This window comes from Nilaparvata lugens, chromosome 4, assembly GCF_014356525.2.
Source record: "Nilaparvata lugens isolate BPH chromosome 4, ASM1435652v1, whole genome shotgun sequence".
Taxonomy (NCBI): Eukaryota; Metazoa; Arthropoda; class Insecta; order Hemiptera; family Delphacidae; genus Nilaparvata; species Nilaparvata lugens.
In genome coordinates this window covers 12,248,645-12,260,734 of record NC_052507.1, presented here as the reverse complement: position 1 = coordinate 12,260,734, position 12,090 = coordinate 12,248,645, and the positions used below count along the sequence as shown (strand labels likewise).

Genomic DNA, 12,090 nt, shown 5'->3' with positions numbered 1-12,090 from the left:
ATGAGAATCTATTACCGCGTTCGCCGTAAATGCTCAACATAAAAACATATATAAACATTAAAACATTTAAAATTCAAACATTAAACATTAAACATTTAACATTTAAACATTAAACATAAAACATTTAAACATTTAAACATTAAAACATTTAAACATTAAAACATAAACCATAGAGAAGGAAGAAAAGAAAGAAGTAAAGGAAGCTGAAAGAGAAGTAGAAGAAGAGGAAATTAATAATCTGGAGCAAAAGATGAAGGGGAGGAGAAGAAGAAGAAGAAGGAGGAGAAGAAGAAGATGAAGGAGAAGAAGAGGAACAACAACAACATGCACATGAACAAGAAGAAGAAGAAGGAGAAAAGAAAAACAGCAAATAGATGAACAAGAAGAAAAAACAAAAGTTTGATATTCAGAAAACCTAAGAACGGGAGAAATTGATTAGAATATGGAACCAGTTAAAAAAGTTTTATATAAGAAGAATTAATGGGGAAGAATGGGGAAGAGAAGACTAGTAAACCCTGGAGGGGAAGAAAAGGGAAAAATGTGAGGAGAAAGATAATTAGAAAATTATGAGAATAAAAGGAAGTATTAGAGAAAGAATATGTGAATGAATAATGATAAATACTTGTAGACAGTTTTAAAAACCGGAAAAAACGAATTTAAGAGTAAATCGATGAGAGACAGCCTTGACCTTGTTATCAGCTTTTTACGAATGACCTAGAAAGTAGAGAGAGAAAAAATAGTTGTTAAAATGATGAGAGGGTGCAGTGAAACGTGGTGGAAAGGTAATAATAAGCAAAAATAGGCTATATTGGCATACAACAACGGGGTTTATGCATTTTTTATAGCCGACTGTAAAGAGCTAAGGTTATTAGGGGTTGCCTTACCCCCACCCCTTTATCAACACCCCACCATCATTTCCCCTCTCAGCATTTAATGCTACCAAACTGATTATCTGACCTCTTTTGATTCTCTTTCTTTATCTTTCACATCCCTTCCAAGCTGACGTTTTTCTCTACAATCTACTTTGTCACTATAGTCTCTCTCTAATAATGTCTTACTTCATCTGTGTCTTCTATCCAAAATATTTCTCTTGAACTCCTGATTTTATCAATTTTTCAGTACCTTGTATTTCTTGGGGCATCTATTTTTTCAGAGTACTTCTTTCGTATTTTATCTTGCTTTACTCTCCAATATGTCTCCATCTTATTTCCCGGTCGTGTGTTAATGGGAAGGATATCATTTTATATCCTTTTCAGATAATCGACAATGTATTGTTTTATGGAATACTGGCGATTCATGTAGTTACATCACAATATTATAATATCGTAATTCTTATTGCATTCAGTCTTCATCCTGATAAATTAATTTAATAATGAATACTAGCATTTGATATAAATGAGTGTTTGAGTCATAAATATACTTTTCCTCCACCTACTGTCTAAAGTACTAACTTTACTCCCTGAAACATAAATACTAAAGTGTCACTTTTTCGCTCTCGGTAGTAAAAAACAGAAAAACATTAAAATTTACATTGTAATAGGTTAGAAGGTCGAAGCTCATATGAGAAAGCATAATAGAGGTGTCTGTCATTAAGTCAACTGAATTCAATACCACAACCAGAAATTTGATCAACTCATGAAATATATGTTTGTATGATATTATATTCTTAATATTAGTAGACGATAAAAATTATACAATTTAAAAATATTTTATTTATTCAAAATACCAGCCAACAAATATTTTTGATCTGCAATTCAAATCTGAATCGCGTGATCTGGAGTCAGCCATTTTTGGTAGACGCCCTGCTGATATAATTCTTACAACTTTAGCCGATAGATAGCGCAATCGGTAGTGCCAATCAGACTTTTTAGGTTTCAGATTTTAGGTTATGTAGTTAGGAAGCATTGTCACCAATACGTAAGTTATTAAAATGATATTATTTGCAGTTTCTATAAAAATGTAGATGGAGGGAAAATGATGTGTATATCACGAGCGAAAAATACGTTTTCTCCCTCAGGAAAATTGTTGCCCTCGGCTTCGCCTCGGGCTTCAAATTTTTTCCCACAGGGAGAAAAAGTCGTACTTTTGACTCTAGATATACAAATAACTATCAGCGCTCCAGGTGGAAGTTTTGTCAACTTCCGCAAAATACCTGATTCGGAATTTGTAAACTAGGTTATGTTTATAGAATGCATGTAGTAACTTCAGCACAAACAGGTAATGTTTTCTATTATTCAATTATTCTTCTTTAGATTGTTATGACAAAAAATAGTGTACGTTAGTTGGATGTAAAGTTATTTGTGCAACTAGTGCGCAAAGTGTCCAGTTTGCTGCACGAAAGAAACGTTTACGCCCGAGCCGTAGGCGAGGGCGGAATGTTTCTTGAGTGCAGCAGAGGAACTTTGCGCACGTATTTCACATTAAGTTTTTCCTACAGTTACCATTGAATATGAAAAGTGGGTAATTATGGGTAAAATTGCCTGAAATGCATCAAATGTTTTCTGTGTAATTTTATTATGATAAAAACCTTAATCCTAAAATCCTAAAGTCCTCGTTGTCGTGGTTATAATATATAATGAATAATAATTAGCGCGTTGTGCTTCGTTGCACCTCTGCTCACTATAGCAGCCACAGCAGCACTGTACCAACTTCTTTTGATTTTGCTGCACTGTTGCTCCATATAACCTACTAAGTATTTTGCGTTGCCATGTTGCAAATCTGGAGTGCAGAAAAATTTTTCCCGCACTAGAGCGAAAAGTGATCTTTGCGTTCTGTATCAGTGCAGCAATGGCCACTTTTCCACGTAACTGTAGGAAAAAGTCTTTTTCCTACAGTTACGTTGAAAAGTGGCCATTGCTGCACTGATTACAGAACGCAAAGAATCACTTTTTCCGCTCTAGTGCGGGAAAAATTTTTCTGCACTCCAGATTTGCAACATGGCAACGCAAAATACTTAGTAGGTTATATGGAGCAACAGTGCAGCAAAATCAAAATGAAGTTGGTAACAATGACTGGGCTGCTATAGTGAGCAGAGGTGCAACGAAGCACAACGCGCTAATTATTACATTATATATTATAACCAAGGACACGAGGACTTTAGGATTTTAGGATTAAGGTTTTTATCAAAATAAATTACACAGAAAACATTTCATGCATTTCAGGCAATTTTACCCATAATTAACCACTTTTCATATGCAATGGTAACTGTAGGAAAACTTAATGTGAATACGTGCGCAAAGTTCCTCTGCTGCACTCAAGAAACCATTCCGCCCTCGCCTACGGCTCGGGCGTAAACGTTTCTTTCGGTGCAGCAAACTGTCACTTTGCGCACTAGTTGCACAAATAACTATTGCAGTGCTCGAATGAAATTCTAGTCTCAGCTAGTCACGCCTTGAAGAAACATCATTCTCGACTGCAAAAGGCCCTTTCCCATCCTTGTGACGTAAGATACCATTAACATACATGAATAGAGAACTCTAATCTAATCTTGAGTACTTTCAACTGAATGAATCTTCACTTGATGTTCTGCCTCTATTCCACCCAATTTATTTAAATTTTACAAACAATTCACGTCAATTCAATTAATTCAAATTTGATTTTAAGAGCTTTTGAGCTTTGATTCTAAAGGTGCGTACTGACTTTCGCTCTGCTCCGCAACCGAACGTCACTCGAGCAGATCGATTGATGATCGACCGGGGAGCAAGAGTGGAACGCGAGAAGAGCTAACATCTCCCGTAACGTTTATAATCGGAGCGATCGCGGAGCGGGTGCGCAGCGTACGTGGAGCGATTGCGGAGCGTGTTGGAGGCGCGTATATCTGTACGCACCTTCAGAGATATCTTTCCGTGTTGTGATAATCATGCTGGATATCGATGTATAATGTTTATGATAATATAGATATCTTCAAATCAAATCAATATATGTTTTCATAGCTTGTAACATTGAATCATCAGTAAAAGAGCACTTTTATTCAGTAATAAAATTTTACATAAAATACAGATGACTTTCACCACGAAAAATTATCTTGTCTCGATATCCCAAGGCTCTTTCATACAAGACTGTTATGGTTCCTCATCATCTCTTTCTTCTTCTTCTTGATCTTCTTCCTCTTCTCCTCCTACTCCTCCTGCTCCTCCTCCCCCTCCTTATCCTCCTGCTCCTCCTCCCCCTCCTTCTACTCCTCATCCTCCTCCTACTCCTCCTGCTCCTTCACCCGCCTTCACCTGCTCATTCACCTCCTTCTCCTCCTCCTTCTCCTCCTCATCCTCCTCCTCCTTCTCCATCTTCTTCCTCATCTCCTCTTCCTTCAACTTCTGTATGAGAAGAATATAAGTGAGAAAACCAACTGAGGAAGCGGCAGATAACGTGAAATTATATTTGTTCAAAATTGTAAGGAGACGGGGATAAAGAATTTCCATCAAGAACGAAAACTTCCATAAAAATTATCAAAAGAGTAAAAGTATTACATCCCTTTCTCACCCTTGTGCCTCTTTCCCTCGCCCCTTCACTCCTTTTCCTTACAAGATAAAAGGAGAACCACCGTTAAGAATTATTATTATTATCGATAAAATGAAAAAGTGAAAAGATCGAATTCTCGTTCCCACTCACTCCGCTTTTCTTACAAGATAAAAAGAAAACCGCCGTCAAGGATTATCAATAGAATGGAAAAGTGAAAGGGTTTTTCGTCTCGCTCACTTTCTAACAAGATAAAAGGGAAACCACCAATAGGAATTATCGAGGATAAGAAAAGAAAAGGTGAGAGAGATTCTTTTTTATCATTCACTCTCGCTCTCTCTTTCTCCCCCCCCTCTTGATCACTCTTTTCCTCTCACTCATTCTCTCTTTCTCACTCATTCCACCTCTTTCGCACACTCGAAATCCCTGTGGACGTAGAGAACGCTTTCTAGCCGTGTCTTTGGGGAGCTCTTGAAAAATCGCTTTCCGTAGAGTCTCTCAGGACAGACACGGGGAAAAAATAATGGGAGAGTGTGACAAAAAGGGCTAAATGGAGGAAAAGCTGAGTGGATTGTATTAGAAAAGTGTATTATTTGCTTTGTCCATTGCTCTGTTTTTACTTTCTTTGAAGGTGGGCTCATAAACATTTTTGAAGAATAACAAGATATCCTTAAAAGTGACCTTGCTGTTGTATTCCTTGGGTTGAATTGAGACGGTCCCTTAGCATTTGTTATAATCGTATCTATTCATCTGATTCAGTTATTATTCAGGGATATGACTTTGATGTAGTCTTATCTGTTGGATAAATTGAGACACAGCCCCCAGCATTTATTTTCTTTCATAGTCTTACCTTTTCATCTGATTTGGTTATTATCCAGGGTCTGAATATTAGGCCTGTTTGATTGAAATAGAAATTGCTTTATTGTCTCTTCAAAATAGATACATAATTCACATTCACTATATTATTATCGACAATAAAGTTTAATAACAAATTGCTGATCAAACAAGGAATCAATTACTCAAAAATCAACAAATCAATAATAAAATTGTAATATTTGACAACAAACCCAACTCTAAATACTGAGACCCGGTTGCACAAAAGCCGTGTTTGAATTTAAACAATAATTTTTAACCCTGTTTAAATTTCACGAGAACGAATCAGAAAAGGCCTTTTTGATGAGACGGCTTCTCTGATTGGTTCTTGTGGGATTAATCACGATTAAAATTCAACCGGCTTTTGTGCAACCGGCACTGACAGTAGTAAATGAATCTCACCATAGTACGATCTTAACTTAATTGACCGAGCGAAGTGAGGTCTAAGATTCAAGTCGACGGTTTGGCATGTCTCTTAATGTTTAAATGTTTATATGAAGCGCATTTACGGCGAAACGCGGTAATAGATTTTCATGAAATTTGACAGGTATGTTCCTTTTTAAATTGCGCGTCGACGTATATACAAGGTTTTTGGAAATTTTGCATTTCAAGGATAATATAAAAGGAAAAAGGAGCCTCCTTCATACGTCAATATTGAAGTGAAAATCAGACTATAGAATTATTCATCATAAATCAGCTGTCGAGTTGACTATAAATTGCATGCCATGACGCATGCAATTCAATATGTCAATGTAACTTGGTAAAAAATTAGCAGCTGTGTAGACTATAAATTGCATGCCTCATTGAATGCAATTTCTATGCACTATTAAATAGGATGCAAAGAGCTTGTAACAGCTCGTCTGGGCGCCTAGATATCCTCTGGTTTTCTCGCGGTAAATTCCGGAAAGCGTTAAATGATAATATCAAATCTTGTGTAAGCATGATCTGATCAAATAAATAGTTAGTGTATCAGTGTGGATGTGCTTATGGTTTGGGACGTCGTTATAACTGCGCGAGGTCTACTGTTCACAGAACTACTAGTTGATAATTATTGTGTAACAACTGAAACTAGTATCTCAAATTATCTCAATAAATGAGTGTTTCTAGCAATATCAACTCGGTTTCATTCAATTACTTGATCTATACACCTAATTCCGTTATCATTTAGACCTGTTTGATTTCTGATAACGTAAATCAGTGATAGAATTTAACTGTTCGAAAATTTAATTTGACAATGAACCAACCTCTCAATGATGACAGTTTAAGATGAATTCCACTCTATAGTATTACACGAAACTAATCGGTACTTTGTTGAGCGAGAGTAATAAATCAAATTAAAAGTTGTTGCTGCAATTGTCAGTACAACAACTACGTCCAGAGAGTTAGCAGCCATTAATCACAGAACTATTGAAACAAACATAACCTAGTTCCGAGTGGTGGAGTTCCCATTATTTAGTTTGCAACTAACCTCTACTATAATCGAAATTCGGTTTTCACTTATCGGACGGACCTTGTTGTAGGTAATGAAATCCAAATGTCTGCTAAATCCCAATGTCATCAATGTCTATGACATCTAGTATGGATTTCTATTAACCCTGTTTATTCTTCTTCTTCTCTTTCTTCTTCTTCTTCTTCTTCTTCTTCTTCTTCTTCTTCTTTTTTTTTCTTCTTCTTCTCTTCTTCTTCTTCTCTTCTTCTTCGTTTTCTTCTTCTTCTTCTTCTTCTTCTTCTTCTTCTTCTCCTTCTTCTCCTTCTCATTCTTCTTTTTCTCTCTCTTCTTACTTTTCTTACTTTTCTTCTTCCTCCTCTTTTTCCTCCTCCTCCTCCTCCTCCTCCTCCTCCTCCTCCTTCTCCTCCTCCTCCTCCTCCTTCTCCTCCTCCTCCTACACTTCTTCTTTTATACTTCTGCTTTTCCTTCTTCATCTTCGCTCACACTTCGGTTCCTCTACTACGTTTTCTTCTAATTTTCTCGTCTTTCCTTTTGCTCTTCCGCCTTTTACCCTTCCTCTTTGTTCTACTCCTTCACCGCTCCCCTCTCCTCTCCCCCTTTTCTTCCTCAACTACCCCCTCCTTAGTTTGATATTAAGGCTTAGTTTAATAGTTTTTCTGCTTCCCTTAATTCCCTTTCTGTTATTCATAGAATTTTATAATCTTTTATTTATTCTCTTTTCCCTACTTCTGTCTTCTGCCCATACCCTTCTTCGTCTCGTCCATCTGCTCGTCATATGCTTCTCCTTCTTCCTCTTTTTCTTTGCCCACTCGTCTCTTCCATTCGTCTATCCTTTCTGGTCACCAATTTCATATTCATTAATTCACTTAAACTTTTTATTTATTTTTTCATTCGCAATCACAAATCATAATTATTATAATATATAATATGATTGGGAGAAGAAAACAGGCATAGCCCAGAACTGTCTTCTCCCAAATTTTCACAAATAAAAGTTTCAAAAAAGAATGAGGTTAGATTTCACTTATATTCTCTGCTTCTTATCCTTAAAATTATTATCATCCTTATTTCTTTTTGTCATCCACTCCTTCTTTACTGTTCATCAATCTCTTCCCCTTCTTTTCTTCCCATAAGGGAAGAGATTATCTCCTTCCTCCATCACCGCCTCTATCTTCTACTCCGCCCTTATATTCTCCACCTCCTCTTTCTCCTACCCCTATTTTTGTGCTTTACCCTCCACTTCTAATTTTTCCTATTCCTCCCTTATCTTTTTTCTCTTCAACCTCCTCTTTCTCCCACTCTTCATTTATCTTCTTCACCTCCTCTTTCTCCCATTCCTTATCCCCCTCACCCCCTCTTTCTTCTTCTCCTTCTTCATCGTATCTACCTCCTCTCTCTTCCACTCAATTTTATCTCCTCCACTTCCTCTTTCTCATACTCCTCCGATTCCTCTCTCTCTCCCATTCCTCCCTTTATAACCTCCTTCTCCTTCTCTCCTCCTACCTCCTCCCTGTCCCCTCCAACTCTCAGTACCATCCCTACTTCAACAGGTTCGATTGATCCCTCTGTGAAAGCATTGATAGCCCTTGCAACGCTATGATTGGAACCTCCAACCTAATTGCTCATCAAAGGGCTACATCCAAATTCACTTCAATCTGTCACCATTTCATATGAATAGTATCAATTCTACCCATTTAACTAAAGCTGCAGGTTTTAAATGAACCTCACTCTGACATCTCTCAAAATTATTGGCAGCAATCCTTATGAATAACATCAATACCTACCTATTAAACTAATACTGCCAGTTGAAGTGAATCTCATATTGAATCTCATAGTGAGTAGGTTTTTAATTTTGTATTCAATTTTTTTAAATAAATGCAATATTTCTAAAGTTTTTAATTTATTGTGATATATTCTGTAATTTATTCAAAGTATAACCTTTATAATATTTGTAATTTATTTTAAGTAGCATAACCTTTAGACTGTGTATTCCAAATTAAGGTTTGAAGCAGTTTTGGGCAAATGCCTGTTGTTTTTACCTGAATTGTACTTGCATATGAATAAATAAATAAATAAATAAAATCAACCTTCAAAATTCAAAATATTAAATCTTCATTCTTGGACCGAAAATCAAGTGACGAAGCAGTGTGTGATTACATAAAGTTATCTTTTGGACAAAATTGACATTTTATCAAAATTTTTGGAGAGAAATAGTACAGGCTCAGCCTAGTTTTTCCTCCAATGTTATAATTGTATTATGACTATAGTATTTTATACAATAAATGAATAAATAAAATAAATCTTGCTCCGAAATGAAGATTTGTACTGTCAGTATTCCTTATGAATAAACATCAATGTCACTCATTCAAATAATACTGACAGTTTCAAATGAATCGCACTTCTCAAATCTCACAAAAACAAGATTTGAACTGTCAGTACTCCTTATGAGTAACACTAATGCCACCCATTCAAATAATGCTGACAGTTAATAGTGAATCTAACGTTGAAATTCGCTCGGAAATGAAGATTTGAACTGTCAGTATTCCTTATGAGAAATATCAATGCTATCCATTCAAATAATGCTGACAGTTAATAGTGAATTTCACATTGAAATCTCGCTCAGAAATGAAGATTTATACTGTCAGTATTTCTTATGAGAAATATCAATGCCACCCATTCAAATAATTCTGACAGATTGAAGGGATTCCTACTCCCACAGCTCCTCTCTAAATTGTCAGTTCTCCTTATGAATAAACACCAATACCACCCATTCTGCTAATACAGTCAGTTCAAAGGAAATCTCACTCAAGCCAGCTCCTCTCGAATTGGTCGCACAGACGGTATTTCCTGCTCTAGAAATTATTGGTGTCTCAATAGGACTGGTTTGTTGGTCACTCTGGAAATTATCGGTGTCTCTATTGATAGGACTGGTTGCTCGAGAATTCGGTCACTTGCTCTTTGTGCAAATTGGTCGCAGAAATTTGTTTGATGATAACTTATCAAGGAATGTTTGTTTGATCACAATAATTGCGTCCTTCTCGGAACCAAGTTGGAGATAGCTGGAGATATCAAGTGGGCGGTTGTGCTTTAGTTTCACTGACATCAAAGGTATCGATCATGAAGGACGTTCATGTTGGTAACAGATACATTAAGTGGAATATTTCTAATCAATTTATAAATTCAAGACATTTAAATTCATAATTACAGATGGAATTAAATAGAGATGCATTAATTTATTCAAATGCTAATTAATATATAATTATTATTATTCAACGAAAATCCCAAATAAATGCTGCAAATCACCCCGAAGACCTATGCTACTGCAGACATTGACAACAGGATTAACAGCTAGATGGAAATTCGATGAGAACTACTATCCAAAAATTAGTTGCCAGCCCGGGAATCGAACCCGATACCTCCCAATTGCTAGTCAGGAATGCTTCTCCCTTACACCAAACTGACTATACAAAGGCTTCGTATAAAATGAGCGCTGCTATCAAGAGATTGTCAGTACCCTTACACCAAACTGACTATACAAAGGCTTTGTATAAAATGAGCGCTGCTATCCAGAGATTGTCAGTTTGGTGTAAGGGTAAGCATTCCTGACTAGCAATTGGGAGGTACCGGGTTCGATTCCCGGGCTGGCAACTAATTTTTGGATAGTAGTTCTCATCGAATTTCCATCTAGCTGTTAACCCTGTTGTCAATGTCTGCAGTAGCAGAGGTCTTCGGGGTGATTTGCAGCATTTATTTTGGATTTTCGTTAAATAATAATATTATGAATTCATAATTTATAGTTTTAATATTTATTTTAGACTAAAATTTGTACACGTGAAATTCTAACCTTATATTGGACTTTGTCATCTATAAATTTGGAAGAAAAATAGCACAATGACTACCTTATTATTTTATCCACCAATTTTTTTACATTAGTGTCATTTGCATTGTAGATGAATGAATTAATGAATAATGATTTTTGATATCAATTTCCATTTTACTAATCGGAGAATTTAATGAATTTGGATTGAACTCAACTCACTCAATGACACCTTACATTTTATCATATGATTCTATCATGTGACAAAATGTAAGCTGAACGAAGTAGAACCAATCTCAACCTCCAAATGCCCAATTTTAAAAAGCCCAATTAAAATAAGCAATTCCAAACAAAACGCTCCAATTCCGATTATGAAGAACTGAAAAATATTAGCTCTGCTGAAATTTCTCATTGTTGTATAAAAAATATTCCTCGATGAATACTCGTAGAATACAAGTTTCCAAATAAAATAAATTTCAATAGTAAGATTTTCTTCAAATTTAGTAGTGTATGAGAACAATATAAGGAGTAGGCTACTAGTAATTCTACGTACGGTAATCAACTTTCAAGTAGCTTTATTGAAATAAATGGAAAAATTATCTTCATATTTGTTATTTATTGTTGAACGGTCCCATAATCATATTAGGAATACTTGGGCGTGTCTAGTCTCGGCCAATGACAGTAAAGCTCGACCTTCATTGGTCAACAGCTCATGACCAATCGGGTGACATTCATTTTGTCCTGTACTTCAGATTGTCTAGTACTCAAACTTTCAGTTACTTGTGTTTGATATCTAAAATAATCAAAGCATTTGGAATAATATCAACATATTATTGCTATTCAAAAGTTTCCACAACCTCCCTAATCTTCCCTTTTACCTTTGAAACATTTCTAATTTTTGTATGCTAAGCGAATTCCTAATTTTATTCTCAATCATGATATATGTTCCTGTTTGCAAAGTTTATTCTTTCAATCAGTATTGTTTGTATTCATTGACTGTACACTACGCATTTTTGTTGTATTCAATATTTGATTATTTTTATTCTGTAATGTAGGCTACTTGTCATTGAATAAATATTCATTCATTATTATTTATTAGTATTATTATTATTATTATTATTATTATTTTATTATTATTTTATTATTATTATTATTTTTCTTATGATATGATTTGAATTGAAACTTATTATTTTGGGATCACTGATTGATTATATCAATGTACTATTTCTATGGTTTTTTTTCAATATAATGTAAAACTTGACTCCTCCAGTCAAACCTTCTTTAGAAGGTTTTGGAGAATTTATATTTCGTCTGATTTATAATATTTGAAATTTTCCACTGAAAGGGAATCTTCTTATCTTTTGCCATTCTTGTTTTTTCTATTATTCTTCATTTGTTCTATTTGTAAGATTTCTTTTTATAAGTGTATTTTTCATTTTTGATTGTTATATTTTCTATAATAAACTCCTTTCTTCTGGGGGTACCAGGACGAAGGAAA

General features: G+C 35.3%; 1 protein-coding gene across 3 annotated transcripts in view; it reads left to right on the top strand.

Annotated features, from left to right (window-relative positions):
* The window catches only part of LOC111049323 (DE-cadherin), a 477,993-nt gene that overhangs the window by 257,056 nt on the left and 208,847 nt on the right, over window positions 1-12,090 (top strand). The window lies entirely within an intron of this gene.